At 42.2% G+C, this 21,705-nt stretch overlaps 1 protein-coding gene across 6 annotated transcripts in view; it reads left to right on the top strand.

Moving 5' to 3' along the window:
* The first annotated feature begins 3,055 nt into the window (after nucleotides 1-3,055).
* Nucleotides 3,056-21,705, top strand: part of BMAL1 (basic helix-loop-helix ARNT like 1) — a 45,397-nt gene continuing 26,747 nt past the window's right edge. For 2 of the 6 annotated variants that reach the window (XM_068147947.1, XM_068147941.1), the window contains exon 1: nucleotides 3,057-3,239. The gene's annotated coding sequence lies outside the window, so the exon portion shown is untranslated. Of the gene's footprint in view, nucleotides 3,240-17,966; nucleotides 18,034-21,705 lie in introns of those variants that run through there. The other 4 variants (XM_068147945.1, XM_068147946.1, XM_068147943.1 and 1 more) reach the window with 4 other exon arrangements.

Genomic DNA, 21,705 nt, shown 5'->3' with positions numbered 1-21,705 from the left:
TAAACAAAAAGCAGCTATTTCAAGATGTTTTAAGGCAGCTGCTTCCACAGTTAGATGCCAAAATATATAGCACACCTTGGAAATACTTTGGAATACATTAAAAAATAAGCATGTAAAATACTGTCCCCGAACTATTACCAAAATTTCACACTCCAAAGGCTCAAGAGATTTGTGACCCTCTGTATCTCTAATTGGGGTTATGAATCATGTTTCAGAGAAAACACAACTAAAACATCGACAGACTAATTTGGCAGGTTACTGCTGCACATCTGCTGTTGTTAGAGAGATACAGTTCGGGCTGTTTGAAGGCAGCCCGTTCCCAGGGAAAAAAAAAATCAAACCAAAACTCCCATAAGATTAAAGAATGAAAAATTGAAGATTTCTAAAGTGAAACCATTGACATATGCCCACCTTGTAACTTAGGCAGGCTGCATTTAATGAAGATAATCCTGGTCTGTTTGACACAACGTCCAAACCCTAACACTAAGTCCTGTAGCACTCAAATGTGAATGTACTGAAGCAAATCAACTGGTCGGAACATAGGCTAGTTGGTCCAATGTTCTATTCATGAAGAACAAATTTCAGTACTGTCACTACAAAGCACACTCCCTTCCTGCTTTTAAATCATAAATTTAAACCACACATGAGCCTAGATGCTGGTGTTTAAACAAGGTATTATCCCTAACATACTAACATAGTTGAGGGGGCAGCTAAATTTCAGTTTAAGACTTTCTTTTAAAAATAGAATAAGATCTGAAAATTAATCAGGCTAGAGTTGACAGGACGAGGAAATGCTTTTGTTATCAGTCACACCTATGCACAGTGTCCTGAGCAGAGCACACAGCTGAGCTGGTTGCTCCTAGCAGGTTCCACATGCCATGGTGTGATCTTTCAAGTGCTCCTTCAACTACTGCTCTTCAAGGAGAAAGTGTTGTACCTTTGCTCAAGCATGAGCTCTTTTTCCCCCCTTCTTTTTGTGTTTAGAAATGTGTGGCAGAAAAGTAATGCAAATTATTTTCTGGCAACAGTAGTTGAACTCAGGTTTTCTTAAACTTCAAACTATCCTTTCTTAGTACTTCAGTGATAAACTTTGCACCTTTAAACTTTCAAGGTGTAACAGTAACCTATAAGATGCCTTACTAACCTACAGAGAGAAATTCCCTCTGCTGAACATAAAATCTATTTTAAAGAAACTTGTACAATAGGATTGATATATATCATCATATGCTGAAAATCAGAATTTGATTAACCAGATGCTGTTATTTTCTTTAATATCTCATGAATAGAAACTTCAGTATAAAAACAATTCAAAACAATCATTTACTGGGAAATATGACATATGGCCTGTTAAACTGCTTTCCTACAAAACCAAATAAAGATCATTACTCTTGGCATCATTTCCTACAACTGGGCTCATTAAAACTGACAGTATGGGATTGAGTCCATAAAGACTACGTCTGCAGGTCGGCAAAAGAATTATGAAAACTACAAAGGCTTTTGAGAACAAAGTAGTCAAGGAGACTTCTCCACCTACCTCTACAACTTCTGTGCACTAAAACAGTTGGTGAAGAGATGCATTGTCTCCTTTTTATTCATGGTATGTATCTCCATTTTGCTTATGTACAGTATTTTGTTTAACTTGTTCTGCTGGAGGGTAGAAATATCCTGGTGTGAACAGGAAATTTGCATCCAGCAGGGGCCACTTGTTGCCCATGTTTAGTCCCAATTCAGTTAGTAGGAAACCAAACCTTCATGCTGTCATAGGATGAGTCCACTTTCTGCAATAGTGGGTTGGAATCACAACCATGTTACGATGTGATAATGCTGCAATCTGAGCTTCTCTGGTGATGCTATAATAGTAAATGTAAACCAAACATTTGTGACATGGCATCACAAGACAGGAAATGTTAAGGCAATTAGAATGTGGCAATGATAATCTGATGTAGCAATAGTACAATCACGTTTAGCGAATGTTCGCATTTGAAAGTAGCTATGCTGTGATTATGTTCTTGCTACACATCCCCTTTACACGTCATCAGTGTTGCCTGGATTATCTAAATTTAGACACGGTGCACTGGCCTTTTTCAGGTTGAATATACAGCTGCATACAACAGCAGTGGTATTGAAACTGTCTCGGAAGCATGTGCAATGCTGACAGTATTCTGAAGAGTATCGTGTGGCTCTTGTACAAGGGCTCAAACACGGTGCATAATGTGTCACCAGCTTCCTGATACTGTGTACAGACACACATACCTACTATGTGCAGGACAGACACAAGGCCATGATTGTCAAGACAAATTGCCAACATTAGGAGCAATGCTGCAGCCCATTGATGCAGCTCAGGCAGTGGTAGGCCGGAACACACATGCCATTACAAGGTGATGCTGGTAAGAACAAAGGCAGAGCCCATACCAAGAGGGCAAGACGAGGCCACAAGGCCACCTGGTTGGCTGCGAGTGGGTCCCATATCACTGAGACGAGCAGGGCTGCCTGCAGGAGTGCGGCCCCAAGTCGGACTGGGCACTGATGCCGTGTCGTCGCCACTGCGAGAGTCGAGGCCCAGGCACAGAAGGCCACTGTGCTGCCTAGCACAACGACGTCACGGCTGCTCTGCTGACCTCAAGCCCTCCGGGGGTAACGTCACGGCCGAGGCAGACGTCACGAGAGTATCGCAGAAGCATGGGCGAGCCCCAGCAGCAGCAGCAGTGAGGCACGGAAGGGCCCGAGATGGGCACCGCGGAGGGAACCGACAACATGAGGGCTCTGACAACCAAACCAACACCCGCCGCACCACATCCGGGTCGCCACTGGCGGCCTCCAACACCACCACCGCGCACGCGCTCCCACCCAGGCCCATCAGCTCCGTCGTCGACTAGGGGGCGGGATCAAGCTTCCCAGCCGCCTTTTTGATTGGCTGCCACTTCAGGGGCTCCCGGGGATTAGCTGCCGTACAGGAGGGCGGGTTTCGCCCGATTGCTGGCTGGCTATTGGGCAAGGTAGCCGGGAAGCCGCTCTCCTGTTGGCGGGCGGGCGCGTCCGGTCTGGGGCTGGAGGAGGGTGCCATTGGCTGGAAAGTAGGTTAGTGGTGCGCCGTTGGGTGGCAAGCCAGGCGGAAAGTAGGTCAGGGACGGGGGCTGCCTGCGCCGGGCGCCGCTCCGGGCGTGCGGCGCGTTGCCGAGGGACGGCGACCCCCCTCCCCCCCGGGGCGCGGCGCATCGTTGGGGCGCGCGGAGCTCGCGGTGAGTCGGTAACGGGCGGTGGGCGATCGCTGAGGGGGCGGTAACGGACGGTGGGCTGCTGGGCGAGAGCGGCCCACGGCCCCGGCTTAGGAGGCAGCGGCCCCTGGGAAGCTGGGGAAAGGCCGGTGAGTGGCTATCCCGAGCTGCCACCTTCTCGGAGCTGCTGCCTCCGGCAGGCCGTATGAAGCTACTTGCCCCGGGAGGGCTTGGGAGCTGCGGCTTCCCCGGTGGGAGAGGGCTGGACCAGGAGAGGAGGGGACGGGGAAACCCCCCTGCGTCAGTGGTGGATTGTCCCTCTCGGAGCTAATTCGGGACGGGGGGGCTAGGGACGGAACGCCCACAGTACGGACCGTCTCGGCAGTGTGACAGAACCCGGAGGTGACGGGGCGGACGCGGGTCGCGGCCGATTGTATCCCAACCCGGGCCCGTGGCCGGCGCGGCATCTCCTCCGGACCGCGAGGGCAGAGCTGGGGCTGGAGTTCGGTGCATCCTCATTTCGGTGGAGGGAGGAAAGGGGCAAACCCCGAGGGTGCAGGAGCTCAGAGGAGGCAGTGACGGGCTTATTTCTCCTCCCGGGTTTGAGTTAGCCCCCAGGGGATGTGGAATCTAAGCAGAGATGTTGGTGCCCCTTCGCCTGCAACTGGAATCGATTTCTTCAACCTCTGTCCCGTAGCTGATCCTTTGGATCTTTTTCATTGAGTCGGGTACCTTGTGGTATTAGGTGAGGCCCGAAGAGTGTGTGATGGTAGTACTGGAAATGGCTATGGGTTATGGCTGTTGTACGGTAGCCAGTCCTTGCTGGGACAGCTAGAGCCAGCTTGCCAACCCCACAGCAGTGGGCTTCCTGGTTCTAAGCAGTGCCGCTCATTCACCCCCTGAATGTTTTGTGGTGCACCCCGGGGCGTGCTGTTGCTTCTTACACCCTTTCTGACAGCTCTGTGTGCATCAACAGGGGAATGGACGTTGTTCTTCACCACCGAATGCAGAACACTGAGAACATTAAGGTGGCTTCCCAAGATCCAGATTTTGCGCTTGGGGAGGCAGGGGAATCGGTTTGCATTTTTAATTGCTGAGATTTCTGTTACTCCAGTGCCTCAATTATAACAGTTTTGGAAGGATTTTAGTGCTTGAAAATAACGGTGAAGAAACAAGTGGGTGTGTTTTCCTGCTTTTGAAGCAAGCATGCTTGCAGCATTTTTTATTTCTTAGTCTCCAAGGTAGAAAGGATCATCTGCAGAGAGCAATCATCTCTTCAAATCTAATCACTTTACAAAACTCATTTGGTCTTTTAAGTAGAATTTCTTCCCCAGATTCTGGTCTTTGGACATTCAAAATAAAACTATGTTTTCTTTTCTTCCTTTCTTTCTTTTTTTTTTAATAATAAATTAGTATTAAAGTGTTTGTCCTGCCTGTTTATGAATCGAAGTGACTGACAATACAAAGGCTGCAGCTAAGTTTGTAAGGGAAAAAAGAAAGTTTGGTTGTTCAATTAACTATTTATACTGGCTGACACTCTCTGTACATGGTATTGCAAAAGGCTGAAGTTACACTCTGCCTTTGAAAGAATATGCTTTGTATCCTCTAGGAATATGCAAATGTAAATAGCTACTTGAAGTGTCAGAAACTGTAGACCTCCCATCTGAATATTATGAACTAGGATTGCCAGTTAAGAGGAAAGTCTTTACGACTTAGGAGTTTTGTGGGTTCATATTTTCTCTTATGCCTAATTGTAAAACTGAAGTACCACGTAAGTAATTGTGGTTATAGGTTAATATGCTGTTTTATCCCATATTCTTTTCCACACTGCTTATTTCCATTGTCTGCGTAGAAGTTGTAGTGTATGGTGCTGTGTAGACCCAAGGTCTGTAAGAGAGGTGCATCAAGAGGCTGTTCTAGATGAGAAAAGTGCCACAGAGAACATAAGGACAGCTGTTTTGTTTTATTACAAGGTCCTTTTGAGGTGGACACAAATGTGTCAGTAAACTAACTTAGCTGTCATGGGGATTCTCTAAAGCTAGAGCTGAATAGTTAGGACCTGCTACCGTGTCACTGTCACCACCTGCTGCCCGGAGACTACCTATGTTTGGGGACCATCCCTAAGAATGTAGTAGGAAGGTGACATTTGTAGAGGGAGTTTATTTGAGATGTTTTTTTCTTTTCTTCAAATACCTGCTCTTGAAGATTCTTTTGGGAAATGAGGAATAAGTGAGCACTCATTGGATTTATGTGGCAGAGCTTGAAGTTACAGTTCATTAATGCTATCCAAGAGTATGATGACAAAGCTGAGCCCTAATGTGATAGCTGCAGATTGTCTGCTGCAGATGAGTAAGACCATTTTTCAAAGTGAATTGATATCAAGCACACTGGAAATGCCAAGAGACATGTAGGTTAATTAGTTTAGATGAGCACAGAAGCACTGTTTTCATGCTCAGATTCAATATTTTAAGCTGTTCCCAGCACAGAGCCAATGGTTTGTGTAGCTTCACTTGGACAGGAGGTACAGGAAAATGTCAAGGAGTATATTGCTCTTAAGTAAAACAGAATGAATTTTCTGCATCCCTTAGTGTCTTTCATTTTTAATTCTATAACTTGCATGCTTTACACTTTTAACCTTTGTTACCGGTTTTATACATAGTTTAGGGTTTGAAAGAGGGCAGAAAAAACAGTAGAAAGCAGTTACCTATATCCCCAGCTAATGGAAAGAACTCTGAAGTTAGTTGTCTTTAATAAAAGATATGTAAATGCATATAATACACAAATGACTGCAAAGAGAAGCCCAAAATAAATACACATTGTTAAGCTTGAGTGGCTTCCTTGTTCTCAGTAAGTTTACAGAATGCAGAGAATACCATTTCTCTATTTAATACATTAAACATGGTTTGAAACTCATTTTTGGCTGCCATGGTCCTTAAACTTCAGACTAAAATAACTGTCTTTGATAAGTGTAGTTGTTGAGGTGACACTGACTTGACCTCAGCATCAACTTTTGCATTTAGTTGTTGAAAGCTCTGCCTGATCAGCCCATGGAGATTGCTTGAAGAATAAGGTGCTTTATGGCAGTTTCAAAAGCTGTGAAAGAGCTTTCAGTCTTGGTCTTTCAGGCTATTTTAAGAAAAGAGATCCCAGTTGTAATTATCCAATTGTTTTTATCTGTATTTAATCACTATGAGTATTGCCAGATAACTTGTATGTATTTAATAGAACTTTGCACTGAATGAAATGGATATTGAGGTGAATTGCTTGCTGGCCTGAATTACATATTCTACCTGTTGGTGTTTTTTTTACCTCAGTTTATTGAAAAAAATGCAGTAAGGCTACTTACCAGGGCCCAGGCTTCATCTCCTTGGAAACCTGATCTTTCACCAGATGTTGAGAAATGTAATTTCTTTTTTAATCCATTCTGCAGAAGAACACAGCTCAAAACACCATCTTCAGGCTTTCTTATTCTGGAATATTCATTAACTAAAAACCACAGTCTGACATTTTGGTCTTTGTCCCAAAGATGATCGATAGTTTCTGTTGCATTTGACATTACTTACAGTTTATTTTAACTTTTGCTAAAATTCCTGTACTAGTTGAATAGTTCAATTCAAGAAGTGGATACTAATGTCTTCATCAGGTGTACTGTGCAGGACTGTTTGTGTTTCCTGTCCCTTCCTTGCCTGCAAGGATTCATCCTTCTTCTCTATGCTCAGGTCATCTTTTCTCCTTTGCAGCTGCAAAAAATTCTTAGCCAAGGCATACAGAATTTGTAACCTTTTCATTCTCCTGCCATTTGAGAAGCTGTTATTCAATGTCTCTGATGTCAGATGCACTTCTAGGTCAGCTGCTGGTGTCAGAACAGCTTGTGACCCTGAGCTGAAGCTATGCTGTAGTTTAGTAGGTTGGTCTTCTGTAGGAATGGTGCCAGTAGGCTACTTACAGAGCAAAAAATATCGTTGGCAGGATTTTAGAATGGTACAATAACAAGCCACGGTTCTTGTGGTCTAAGGTGTTGATGTTCTCTACTAACTTTAGAGAAAGCCATTCATGTGGATATAAGCAGTTGAGGAAGACAGTTGCAGCTTTCATGTGTGTGTTGACACTATTTTCCTTGCAAATATTTGTAATCTCTCTTTTCCACAGGTTCTAGTCAATTTAGTGGCACTTTATGTAAAGGAAGTCACCCTTAGTGGTGACTGTGATGGAAACCCATCTTTGGAAGTGCAGTTGTTGTAGTGCTGAGAATACACAACTAATTGGTGTGTATTTTTCAGCGATAAACTCTGGGCTCCAGAATACTTTGCCAAAAAAATAGCTGGTGGTCTTTGAGGTTTATATTAAAATGTGTTTTCTGATGTTGTCTTGACCGTGTTTTGGTTTTCCAGTTTGCAGTTCCAAACTGAAATACACACCTGAGTGGTATGTATTGGTGTGTCTCTCAAGTCACTTTATTATGAAGGCATTTTACAGTAAGTCATATATGCAGGAATTTGCCTTAATTTCTTTCTAAATAAATGAAATAAGTGAATGGAATCCATGTGTTCTAAAGATTATATGAGGTCTTGATACAAGACTACTCAGAAGACTCCACTTAGGCTTGCCCATTTGGGATTGATGTAGGTTTTGGAGGAAGAATGAAATGAGACTGTCAGAGAACTGAGAAATGCTTATTACTCTTGATGTGAGGATTTTTATCCTGGAAACTTCCTTAAAGTAGCTTTGCCTTTTCTAGTTTTTTTAACAGAAAAGGAAAAGAACAGAAAGACTGTAATAGAAATTGTTAAATAATGTTGTGCTGCAGAATATTATTGGAGGGAAGTGAGAAAGAAAAGTTACTTCCTAGGGAAAAAAGCCAGCCCAAACCAGAAAAAAACCCACTCAAAACTTCTATACTTTTGGTTTAGTTTTTTTGGAAGAATTTTTTTCCCCCTCTGTCTTTAAAATGGGTTTATAGTTTCCTTGAACTGGTTTGAATTTGATGTGGTTTGTTTGTTTTTTTCCTTGACTTGTTATGAATAGATATTTTTTTGTTATCTGTGGATTTTTCTAGGAGTGCTATAAAATTTAGGGCTTCTGCTTTTAGGAAGCAAAAATATATATTAAAGTAATAAAAGTTCTCTCCTTCCTGTTGTATGTGTGCATTGCAGTTGTTTTGAGTGTGATGGCAAAAAGGGGGTGCTTTGGGCATTTTTATCCTTCACTCAGGGACCTCAGATAACTGTATTTGGAATTTATGCTGCAGTTTGGCTATCAGCATATTAATTTTTGTGCTCAGCATTTTGTCCTGTAGTGATGCGTGAATCTTTTGCAACATCCATTGTCAGATGGCTGAATCTGGACAGTAGTTTTGATAACCATTTGAATTGGGTTGCCATGGATAGTGTAGCCTTCTTCAACACTTCAACTCCTTCCTGGTTGCCCCCCTGCTGTTAGTGATATGTGTTTGGGCAAAAGTACTGGACTGAGGCATCTGCTGTAGCTCAAGGACAAGTTTGTTTTTAAACCCCAGAGATTGATTTGAGATTACTCAGTTCAGTGGTACAACTTGTGGCTTTGTAGGTTAGGAAACAGCACAGCTCATGAGCTGAGCTGTCCAGAGGGAGAGGTAGATAAAACACTAACTGTGAAGAGTGCTGTTTTAGACATGTTACATTGCAACCTTGACATGGAAGGAGAGGATTTATGGCAGAATATTTTTGGTTTAAGCTGTGTTGGGTAATCTCTTTCATAAATACACATAAAAATTTGATTAAAAAATCTGATATTGATACTGATACCCAGAAGCCAGGAAAATAAGCAACTTTTCACTTCCATCTCTGAGGCTCTACACTTGAGCTTTTCACTGTTTATTTAATAAAAATGTTCATATCAAGACAGAGTAACTCAGCTAGACCTCTGACTCTTTTCCCTTTTCCCTAAACTGGCCCATGGGCTCCTGGGTTTCCAGATAAACAAATATAGAACTGTTTCAGATACGCAAATCTCTCAGGAGCTCATTCACCACAATCACTGGACTCTACTGGAGCTGAACACTTACACGTCCAAGTTGGTGTCAAACGGATAATTTATCTGAAAATGGCAGAATCCCAGCAATGTCTCCAGTTAGGCTTGCCAGGAAATCTGAAGGAAATGGAATACAGGAAGGAGACTGAAAGGAAGAAGATTTTATTTTCCACCAAGGCAATGTCGTTTGGATTTGGGTTCACACACCTCTGCTCCCTTTTGGGGGTGGGAGCTGTCTTAAAAAAAAACAAAACAAAAAAGCAATTCAAGTTTTTTTTACTTTTAATTTTTCCTTTACTGATTCTCTTACTCAGTGTGGATCTCATGTTGCTGTCAGTTGGTCTACATACACTGTTTTCTGGAAGCAGAACTCTCTAAAACCTACTCAGAGGAATGCTGGCGCTTCAGGGTTTTCTTGCTCTGTCTTGATTTTGAATGGCTATTTCTATCAAACAGCCATTCAGGAGAGTTGTCCTTGCTTACAGTAATGTGAAAATCTGTTTTCTGCATTAAAAACTTTTACATTTTTTTTTTAAATTAGGTTTACTAATACTTTTGAACTTAATTCAGAATAGAAATGGAAAGAAGGAAAAGGCTTAAGTCAGCAGATAACAGGAGAATCTTTTGCCTTCTACTTAAAATGAATTAGTGGTTTATTTTTTTTTCCCTAATGCATGCTAACATTAGTAAGGATCAAGTTATTGCACATGCCAGAAATAAGCAGGACCCCCAAGAAAAAGAAATCCTTCATGGATAAAAAATACTCAGGGTAAGGGAAAAATCCCTTTGAGGAAAAAATCTCATTGAGACCTAGGTAGCACTGCAGCATATTGTCAGTCTTTTGTCTCTAGGCAAACTGGTGTGTTTTTATTATTATAATAACAACCTTACAAAATTATTGAGGTTCCTTTAAATGCTTAAGTTAGTCTAGGAGAGTTCCGGATGCTTTTCAGGCAAAATTAATGTGCCTTTTAGATTTGCCCAGACAAGTAGTTAAGCTTCCATGGATTCATTCATGGTGTGCTGTATAACTTGTGTAATCTGCTTCCTTTGGCACAGCTTTCAGATGCATACTTACTATTTTTTAAAGCAAATATTTTGACAGTCATCTGACTTGTCCTCTAGTTTTAGGGTATTTCCATGGCTTGCTGTTTGACTGTAGCCCTAAGTATTTTGGAATGATGGCATCCTTTGACAAACCTGGGAAAGTACTGATTCATCAATGAAACCTTTTCCATTTTTCTGCTGAATTTTGTTTGGTGAATTCTGGAAACTGGGTAAATGGTCCCCTTAAAGTTGCCTGTGTGAGGTTTCGTGTTATCATTGTGTCTCAGTTCTGTGAGTACTTTGTTTGCTTTTTCATGTGTGTTGTGGTGGTGTTGACGTTTTGGAATGATGCTGTGTTGGCAACCAGGTCACAGGATAACATTGGTGCAAGTTCTGAGGTTTGTTTGTAGGAGTGGCTGGTGACTTTCAGGGAGCAGGAGAAGGAACTTTCCTGGCTTTCTAATACCTGGAAGAATCTTGATGGACTTGCAGGTTTCTACTTAAAGAAGAAACATTAGGAATAAGTACAGTTAACTTGTTGCCCTTTCTAATAAACCTAATTGCATGTTGTAGTGAAGTATCATAGTTTTCCACCTTCAAAGACAGCACAGCATATCCCCTTTAACTCCTCCCTATGATGTCATTTGGCTGAGTCTTTGGTGTGTAAGCTTCTCTTCAATCATTCTTTATGGTGTAGTTCTGTATTTTCCATGCATCCTTCCAAAAGCGTACTCAGAATGATTTCCACATGTGAGCTAATCATTGTCTTCCACTCTTAAAGGGGTGGTCAGTTAGTTCCTGCTGGCGTCCTGTATTGTTGTGTTCTGCTTATTGTCATAGTTTTCACATTCTTTCTGTTCAGTCTGTAGACATCAGTCATCCCAGTACAATTTTGCTGGTTTTCTATGCCATTCTTATACAGAGCAATGTTTCATAAACCCACTTACCTAGATGCTGAATAGCATTTGTACAGGTTATTTCCTGACTGTGTTCCTGTGCACTGGACATTATTTTAACTTGAGTTGATAAAAGAACCTTCCATAACAGCAGTAAGTTTATTCAAAGTGGCAGCTTGGAAGCAAAATAAATAGCATTTTTTAGACTGTTTCTTGAACACTTCTATTACACTGGAGGCTTTGTAGGCTTATTCTTGCTATAATAGCCCTGTATGTACTCGTGTTGAGGTGTGTGTTTGCTCGGTAAATTATATGTACACTTATTGTTGACATCATCATCTCTCCCCCTCCTTTGTACAATACTGGTACTCGTTTGGCTCCCTAAAGCACCTTACTCTGATCTACTCAGACTTGGAGCTTTTTTTAAAAGATATTTTTTGGCAGGATTAGTTTCATCTATTTTGGATTTCTGAACAGCTCACTGTGGGGTTAGATAAATGCCAGTGCTGAAGAGGAGTACACAGCTGAGATGAAACTAGGAGGCTAACAAGTCTTGCAGTCACACTTAATTACAAAGGGATAAATGTTTAGACTTCTCATCTCATAAAAAAAAAAGCAAGAGAATTCTGTCACATGAATCTCCTAAAGAAGGGTCTGTGCTGCCTTGTAAAGTCCATGTAGGCCCAAATTAAATAAACTAGCTAACCGATTCATACAGATCTCTGATCTAAGCAGAGATTAGTCAGTAGCATTGTTTCTGGCAACTTCCACTTGGCTTTGTCCCTGATGTTGTGCTAGTCTGGATCTGTATCAATTATACAATGGCAAAAGAGACTCCTACTGGCAGGAGAGCCGAGTAGTGCAGGTTGGTCTGTTTAGTTCACACCAACAGTCTTCATTGCTTGGTAAGATCTCACTTAAGAAATGTGCCATTTCTGCTAGCTGCCAAATAGTTGAGTATCTGTATATCCAACTTAAAGGATGGAGGTTCAAAGTGAATGAGACTGGGAGGACCCTACTGTCTGGGAGTTCCTAGAGTAGTGTTACAGAGAGATGAAAAAATGATTTTTTGGCTTGGAAAACAATGATATCAAGCTGGATTCACAGGTGGATTGATCTATGTATTATGTTAATTATGTAATAATGTAAATAATTTCCTGGACTTCATGAAGTGTTTATAAAAAACTGTGTTTTGCAAATGTAGCCTTACAGAATGAGATCAAAGTCATTCAACTAGATTTACTCAGAGGAGGAAAAGGCAATTCAATGGGTTTGACCTTCAGGTAATTACCTGCTCAGGTTACCTGTTAGGACAAAATGAAATGAGGTAAAGTAGCTGGTAGGTGACCTACTCAAATTCATATTAGAAAAGTTGGAAGTTTTGAACAATAGGAACTAAACATTGGAACAGAAAAGATAGGAGGAGGGTTATAGATCCTTGCAATGTATCAGTTCACCCAGTATATCTTTCTAAAATAAACTTTGGCCTGAATTACAGAGTATCAGTTAGTTGTATAAAATAGTAGATGAGGTTGCCTCCTCATCTTATCATACAAGGGAATGAATCTGAATGAATCTGGTGTTGGTATTAAGAGAAAACTTCATGTACTTATCTCTGTGCTACTCTGATAAAACTTAATGTACTTAATCTCTGTGCTAGAGTAGAACGAAGTTGAAGGACATATATCCTTAACCAGTCTCTGAAGGAGTGGGAGGGCCAGAAAGACTTGTAACAGGAGGGGACCACCATTAATGACTTTTTTTGCAGCCTTTCTTCGAAGCAACTTAAAAGTTAAAAGGTTAAAAATCCTACTGGGGATTCTCATATTGTTACTCTGTTTAAGGCACAGACAGAATGTAATACCCAAGAGTTTTGTTCAGCAATACCTAAAAGCAAAGCAAACCTCACCTTTGCTCTGTAGTCTTACTAATTAAAGGGAGCAAATGACAACATTTCTCTGTTTTGAAATAGAAATATCAAATTTTAATATCAGTGATTTATGTAAGACCTTAGTGGAGACAAAAGGAGGACAGAAACCTGAGGAGCTGATGCTCATATTCAGGAAAACAAAGATGCAGTGATTTAACGTGGAGATAATGAAAGGACATTTATATTTGTTAGTTAAGGTAGCTATCTGCCGTGTAGTCTGTTACCCTAGAATTTATGGAATGTAAACTTAAGCTCATACCTCTAGGAACAAAGAATAATTTCAGTACATATGGAAGAGGAGACACAACCATTAAAGGCAGCTGGAAAGGGTTTAGTTATCCTTAAAAATGCGTTTCAGTTGAGCACCAGATGAGCGACTGAGGCAAAAACACATAGCAAAAGACCCCAAAAGAAAGCAACAACAACCAACCAAACAAAAAAGCATGAAAAAAACCCAACCAACCAAATCTCTATTAAAGTTGGGGTAAAATGGCACATGAGAGTCTAGATCATATTCTGAAGTGAGTGTTGCAGACACTGAAAAAAGCTGGAAATGCTTATATCTAGTGATTAATCCTCTGAAATGATGTGATTCTTTTCTGGTCTGTTCTAAGCATGTTTGTCTGGTTGGGATTTTCCCCATGTGTTACCAGTAACAGTTTCTCTACTCTGCTGGCTCCTTCAGTCTCCTTAGATGAGAATTCTGAGCTCCACTTCATGATTTGAAGTTTAACTTCATAGTATAGGTCAGACTTAAGGTGAGTGGAGAACAGTGTGTATATACTGGAGTGCTTAGTAACGCGAAGCATGGGACTGACACGAGTGTTTGTTTTGGGTGGTTTGTGCCTGCACTCTTTTACGTGGATCGCTGCTCAGTGCTATTGTTTCTTGGTGCTGCGTAGGAACTTAGTTCTTTAAACTGGGTTTGAAATTCCACTTATGCAAGCAGATACCTAACATATAAATCTTCTTTCCTGTAGCAGGCTATTTCACATTTGCCTTGCTAAATAAACTCAGTGTAATGTGTACTGGCTGAATTTAATCTTTCACCTGGTGTTGAGTGGTGTTATTGGTCATAGCTGCAGGTTAATTGACTTAAACCAGAGGTGAGCTAGAAAGGAAATATTTAAAAGGCTGTTGTATACTTTACTCCTTGATTATGGATATTCCAGGTATGCTGTAGTTGCATGTAGAAGTTTTCTCTGAATATTTACAAACTGAGATAACGGTCTTTTGCTAATATTGGAAGAAGGTAAGAATGACCATTGTATTCCATAACAAAGACCCAGTTCATGTAGAGTCCTGCCTCAAGCAGTGGCTGTGAGAAACTGCCCGGTGAAGACTACAATTAGGGCAAACGTGTTTGGGGACTTCACAAACCAGATGTGGTGGTAACCTTCAGAAGAATTCCTTTCCATGAAGCGGTACTACCTCTCTTTAGAAACTTCAAGAACTCCTGGCCTCCCTGCTACTTGTCAGAGACTTTCTACGGCCTGTTTATGTCATGCATGAAAAGCTGTGTTGTTTTGTACCTGCTAACCTGTCTTTGTATGACATTTGATGGTTTTAGTATCATAGTATCAGTCAGGGTTGGAAGGGACCACAAGGATCATCTAGTTCCAACCCCCCTGCCATGGGCAGGGACACCCCACACTAGATCAGGCTGGCCTGTAGTGTAGATCTTGGCCCTGTTAATTTTCTAAGCTGGAGAATACTAGCTTACTTGATTATTCCTCATGCAGAACTCATTGACTGTCTTGTTCCAACAAGTGAAACTAGAAAGTTTTCCATTTTCTAATAAATTTACTTGCTGTGGGTTTGGGTGATATCCAAGTCATCCTCCGTACTATTCAGGAGCTGTAAATAATTATGAGCACTTGTAAGTGGTAACTAAGGCACTGCATTATTAATATTTGGCACAAGATTGTCACTTGCGGAAATAAGATCATCTAAACCTACTTAAACTTTTTGTGGAGGAATGTGAACTGTCTAGTGATCTTTTCTAGGCCCTTTGGGATCAAACTGCGTAGGTCATGGAATGTTCTCTTTTGGAGTAAAACAATGGGTTGGAAAAACTTCTGTTTGCAGCTCTTAGTCAGATGTCCCTTTGCTCTGTATTGTATCCCCTCTCATGTGGAGGGGGAGGGGACGTTGCATGGGTGGATCTCTGATCCAAGAAAAAACAATCATTAACAAAAATAAACCCCACAGCCTTCAGTTTGACCAAGAGCCCTGTTGTGGGGGGTGTGTGGCTGTGGCTTTTTTTAATTTGTATTTGTTTTTCTGAGCAAGTTCTTTCTCTTTTGCCCATGTTTGGTGTTGGCAGAATTTTTTATCTGGGTGGGGGGTGGTTGGATTTATTTTGTGTGTGTATGACACACTGTTCTTCTCCACTTGCTGGGTTTTCTTTTTTGGTAGCAATCAAGATGTCTGCACAGCATAAGGACCCTACTAAGTGAATTGTTGGTGTTCCCTGATTGTTTCTCTGCCTGGCATTGTTTGTTAATGAGATTCTTGTTCTAAAAACAACAGCAATTTTAAAACACTTTTCCAGTTTCAACTGAAATGTAAAAGTATGCATTCAGACTTGACTGTTGATTTTAAATTAGATTAGATTTTAAAGCCTGTCTGCAAAAATGCAGGTCTGAGGCTTGTATACAGTTGTATCCCTGGTGAATGGATGTCACAGGTTTGGTGGTTCCAAATGTCAGCGCTGATATACAAAATGGGAATGTTTTATCAGTCATTTCTGTAAAGGCCTTTCCTACTGCTGCAGGCCTTTCTCAAGAAAATGAAGCTTGTACTCCCACTGAAGCAATGAATACAGAGTGGTTAGGAATACTCCTCTACTGTGCCTGTCTATTCATAACTTGTCATTCACAAAAGAACAAACTGCCGAGCAGAGAAAATGTCAGTGCAGATGTGGTTCAGTAGGAAGGTTTTAGCACACCTTGCCTTGCTCAAACCGTGCAGCGATTTGCATGTTGAAAACAAATCCCAGGGGAGTGCTGTGAATAAGCTGGAAGTGCAGCTCAGGTATTTAACAGGGATATTTTAACCACTTCATGCTGTTGAAAGGGATAGTTCTGCCTGTCTTCTGGCATGTCTCGCCTTCTTGCTTTGCACTGGCTCTGGGTGTCATCTGACCTTTCAGTAAGATGGTTGAGCTTGCTAACCACTCAGAAGAAGACTCTGCTTTCTGTCAAGTTATTATTCAGCCTGATGAGGAGATTGATTCAACACACAGTACAGATAAGCTTTGGGGACTGTTTAAAGCCTGTGCTAGACTACTGCAAGGGAAATCTGGGGAAGGTGACAAGGAAGAGAAGAAGGGAGTGAAGCCATCCTGTAAGGCATTACATCAGCTGTTCTGTGGAACTTTGCTGTGAGCTTTTCAATAGTATCCCATGCTTACCCTGAGCTAGACAAATATGACTTTCCAGGCCATGTAGCTGTTGTTGAGGTACTCGAAACTCTGGACATCAATGTAGAGGACAGGGAATACTCTGCATGGTGTCTCTATCACATGATTTGCTCCACCAAATCTTACTATGAATGCAGTGATTTACCCACAGCTAGGAGTTAACCTGTTCCAACATGGTCTTGCCCATGGCTGCAACCTCTTTGGGGTGCACCTGCCCTTGTCATGGGCTTATGCATGGCCATAGATGCTTTGGGGTGTTGTCCTCCTGTATGTACTCATTCATAGGTCACAGTTCCTTTGATGTGAGATCACACTGGAATTCCAGTCTGACCAGTACCGCAGAACAGAAATAGCATCAATACCACTGCCGTCTGCCAGCCCAGGACCATGGCCACTGACATTCAGTAGAATGTTCTCAGGCACAGCAGAATAAGATGATCAGTAGCACATCAAGCAATGAAAGCAAAAAGCAGCCACTAATGAAGAGTAGACCCTAATGTACAGTAAGGCTAGCAAGCATTATGTCAAGGACAAGAGCCTGTCAATAACTAAACAGCAGTAACAGCTATAAATTTAAACTAGTACATTCTGATCAATTTGTCATCGTGATCTCAAAATCTTTGAGCCCCATATTGGGCACCCAAAATATCTGCTGCAAATTAGCGCTACTGAGCTGCTCTCTCACTTTTCTCCCAGTGGGATGGAGAAGAGCATTGGAAGAGTAGAAGTGAAAAAATGTCATGGATTGAGATAAAGACAATGTAATAAGTAATATAAAAGTTGTGTGCATAAACAAAGCCAAACAAGGAATTCGTTCTCCACTTCCCATCAGCAAGCAGGTGCTCAGCCATCTCCAGTGGACCCAGGCTCTATCACATATTAATGGTGAATTAGGAAGACAAACAACATCACTGTAAATGTCACCCTCCTTCCTTCTTCCCCCAGCTTTATGTGCTGAGTTTGACATCCCTTTGGTCAGCTGTCCCATCTGTGTCCACTTGTGCAGCCTGCACACTGGTGGGGTGCTGTGAGGAGCAGAAAATGACTCTGTGTAAGCACTACTCAGCCATGACCAAAACATTACTGAATTACTAACAGTTTTCAGCACAAATCAAAAACATAGCCCCAAACTATTAACCCTACAACAGCCCAAACCAGCACATTCACATAGCAAAGGACTTCCAGTTTGTTCAGGAGAGTAGGAAACTTAAAAGGTAGCTAGTGCTGTGGCAGAGCAAGCTGAGAGTATGTTGCTTATGCATTCAGTGTATGGTGTGATGACACATCTGATGTCACTTTTAATGTCCTGTTAAAAGACTTCTTTTAATTGTCATTTTGGTTTTACAGTCATGTAAAACTGGTGAAAGTGTGAAGACGAGACTGAAAGAAGCTGCCCTGCTGTTATGCTCCCCTTGTCCCGTAGCAATACTGAGTGCTGCTGTTGGGCACTGAATCTTCAGCTGTAGCGATTCTGCTCCTAACACACTGTGTCAGTGTTGGTGCTGGCCCTAGGTGGGTATTGGGAACTTGCCCTACTTCTCAGTGTTTGCTGTTACTGTGGTTCCAGACTGCTTTATGTGAATGTCTCTGAAGAGCAGAGTGCTGGATAATGCCACAGTGTGAGCTATCATAACTCTGAAGTGCTGCCTTTCTCAGTGTCAGCAGCAGATCGCTCATTTGAAAACAGGATTTGGGGAATGGGGGAGGTTATTATTTCTGAGACATTGAGCAAGACTTAAAATAGCATGTGTATCTTTTCTGATGCTCGTGCCTTTGCAGGGTTTATGGAAAACATGCAAGTGCTAAATTGTTGCAGTATCTCAATTTTCACTCATTGAATTTGGATTTAACTGGCAAATAGTGTCACTTCAGAAAACCAAAATGCTGAGCTTATTTATGTGAGTGTTCATTGCTCCACCTATAGCAAAGGGACTCCAGGTGCAGAAACAGGTAGCTGAGGCTATTTGCAAGAGGGGTCATGCTCTTAAAACTGGAGATGTGTGGATAACTGAGTTGTAAATGTCTCCCTTTTCACACACAGACTGTAACACAGTAGCTATGCCATCATTGTACATTCTGCAATATTTTTTAGCAGGTTACCTACTCATCTCCTTAACAAAAAAGCTGTGATGCCTTCCTATCCAAAGCCCAGTGGTATAGTGGGAGAACAAAAATTAAGTTGAGCCTCTAATACAGTACTGAGGTAGTCTGAAGGAATAAACACTGATGGTCAAATGAATGTGATGCCTGCATTTGACAGCTGATTCTGTCTAAAGTCAAAAGGAGCTTTTAAGAAATCAGTGGGGAAAGTGGAATGTGTTGTGGATATGCATGTGAGTGGAAACAACAGAGAGGTGACTGAGCGGGGAATACCCAGCTTGGTTCCATGCAGGCTCAGAATATCTTCTTTTCCCCAAGGCCTACTTCAGGATCAAAGGGAACCTGATAGCCTATCAACTTTTCTTTCTCAGACTGACAGTGCTCAGAGCAGGGACAGCTTCTTCCCGCCAGAGATGGAATTTATCAGGACCAGAGGAAATGTGAAAAAACTTATACTTTCATTTCCAGGTGTAAATGTAACCACCTGTGTCTACAGTCCTTTTTGTGATATTTTTGCCCTCTTGTTTCCATACTTTGTTCTCTGAAGATATATAAAGTCTTCAGTTGTAGTTTGTTTGGCAGTGGATGTCTGAGTCTCACCTCTGTGCCCAGTAAGATCATGGATCAGATCCTCCTGGAGGCACTGCTGAGGCAAAAGAATAATGAAGAGGTGATTTGGCACAATCAGCAGGGCTTCACCAAGGATAAATCCTGCCTGGCAAACCTGGTGGCCTTCTATGACAAAGTCACAACATTGATAGATGAAGGCTGAACAACTGATGTAATTTACCTGGATCTGAGCAAAGCCTTTGACACTGTCCCGCACCACATCCTGGTCTCCAAGCTGGTGCAGAATGGGTTTGATGGATGGACCATTCAGTGGATAAAGAACTGGCTTGATGGCCACACCTAAAGGGTGGCTGTCAATGGGTCCATGTCCAAGTGGAGGCCAGTGACAAATGGAGACCCTCAGGGATCAGTACTGGGACCAGTCTTGTTTAACATCTTTGTGGGTGACATGGACAGTGGCATTGAGTGCACCCTCAGCAAGTTTGCTGATGACACCAAGCCGTGTGGTGCAGCAGACATGCTGGAGGGAAGGGTGTGAAATGTCATAAGGCACTCACTTTGTTTGCACAGCTATGAGGCAGAATTCCCTGGTTCCTGCTCTAAGCAGAGGCATCTGAACTAGTCACACTCATGCTGGTCATTGTGGCTGAGCTTAGGAAGTACATCAGTACTTGGTATTTAGTGATGGGAGGACCAGTACTTGTTGCTTCCAGAAGCCTGCATAGATGCTACCGTTTGATTCATGTTCAGGTAGCAGCTGTGTTTGGTAGGTGTGCTGCAGAAGTCCTATAAAACTTGTTCTTCCAAGAAAAGCTAGCCCATTTTGTTTTAGCTGTAAAAGCTGTTTCTGGAAACCTAAGGAGTACATGTACTAGAGGATTGATTATTGAATTAGGCCAAGTTCCTTTGGTAGCAGCAGCATGTCAGTACTGATTTTCAGAAGTGTGCATCACCACCTTTTCACAAGGGCTTGATTAGTTCCCTTGTGAAGCTTGTTTTTGATGACTGCCCAGGTCAGCACAAGTGTACTTCAAAGAACAAGAGCTCAAAGAGTCTAATCTTGGCTGTCGAGAAGCTTATACTAGATCAAGCTTTCAATAATGCTTGTAAACCAGCAAGCTTCTTGGAAACCCTTTTAGCTGAGATTCATTGAATAGGTAGAGAGACAAATGGTGTTTGGACATGAAAGGAAGTGGCATCTCCTGTGTCTCAGGGTCAGTCTGTTAGTCTGACGCTTCTGCTTCTGATGATGATATAGTCTCTAGACCCAGTGAAGGTGGTCCATATCTCCATCTGTAAAGCCTTTTCATGGGACTGTAACAAGCCTTGAAGAAAACATTTATCTGCTTCACCAGGAAGAGCGTGAGCTAGCTTTGCCTTTCTTTTCATGCTTTTCTGTGCCATCTGAAACCTCATACTTAGAGATGCAGACAATACAACATGGGAAGGAATGACTGATGTACTACATGGGTGTGCTACCTATCAGAGGGATCTCTACAAGCCAGAGAAAGGGTTGACAATAACCTTATAAAGAACCTTATGGAGTTCAGTAAAAGGAAATGCCAAGTCCTGCACCTGCAGAGGAAAAACCTCATGCTCTAGTACAAACTAGGGGCTGACCAGCTGGAAAACAGCTTGGCAGAAAAGATCTTGGGGACCGTGAGCCAGCAACGGTGCCCTTGCAGCAAAGAAAGCCAACAGCTTCCTGGATTGTATTAGGAGTAATGCTGCCAACAGGCTGAGCAAAGTGATCCTTCCCGTTTAATGAGTGCTGGTGAGACACTTCTCTGTTCCTGGGTCTAGTCCTGAGCTCCCTAGTACAAGTGATTGTTATTTCAGTTACTGCTTATTCTTGGTTTGGGAGCAACAAAGAAGTCCTTTGCTAAAAGAGCTGGAAGTAAAATTTGTAAGTAGTTCCCCTTTTAAGCAAGCAGAGATGGGATAAGAGGCCTCTCCTCTCTGGAAGTCCAAGTATTCTATGAACAAGATAAAGTTCAGATTATGGTCCTGTGGCTCCATTACCACTATGATAATGTGGAAAATTCCTGTGAAGTGATGCCATGAGATGATTTGTTCTGTCTGTTCCCAGAGATATCAGTGAGGAATAGACTTGGTTTTGGTAGGGTAGTGCATGTGGACAGTATATTGATCTGTTGAGATGCTGCCTTTACATTAACTTTCTAGAGCTGAAAGATCTTTGTGTGGAGTTTTTCTTTTTATTAGAGACTTCTCCCCCACCCCTCATCCCCTATTGCAAAATGATAAATCTTGTAGCTTTGTGGCTGGTTTATATTCATGGGCTGTTTCCCTCCACCCTACTGTGTTTTTCATAGGAAAGATGGGGAGCAGCTGTTGGCACAGTTATGTTGCTTGAGCTGCTGAGGGCTGTGCCTCTGCCTGCCACAGAACAGGGGATACATGTGTGCTGTTGTGAGGGGTTGGGGAACAGCAGCTGCTAATATGAGAGGTGCAGGAGGCTGTTAGATCACTGCTGCTCTGTGTGTGGTTAAGGAT

This window comes from Melanerpes formicivorus, unplaced genomic scaffold (assembly GCF_026170545.1).
Source record: "Melanerpes formicivorus ecotype bairdi unplaced genomic scaffold, bMelFor1.0.p_v2 SCAF_16, whole genome shotgun sequence".
Classification (NCBI taxonomy): domain Eukaryota; kingdom Metazoa; phylum Chordata; class Aves; order Piciformes; family Picidae; genus Melanerpes; species Melanerpes formicivorus.
The sequence above is the reverse complement of the archived record's forward strand: the minus strand, read 5'-3'. Positions and strand labels throughout refer to the sequence as shown.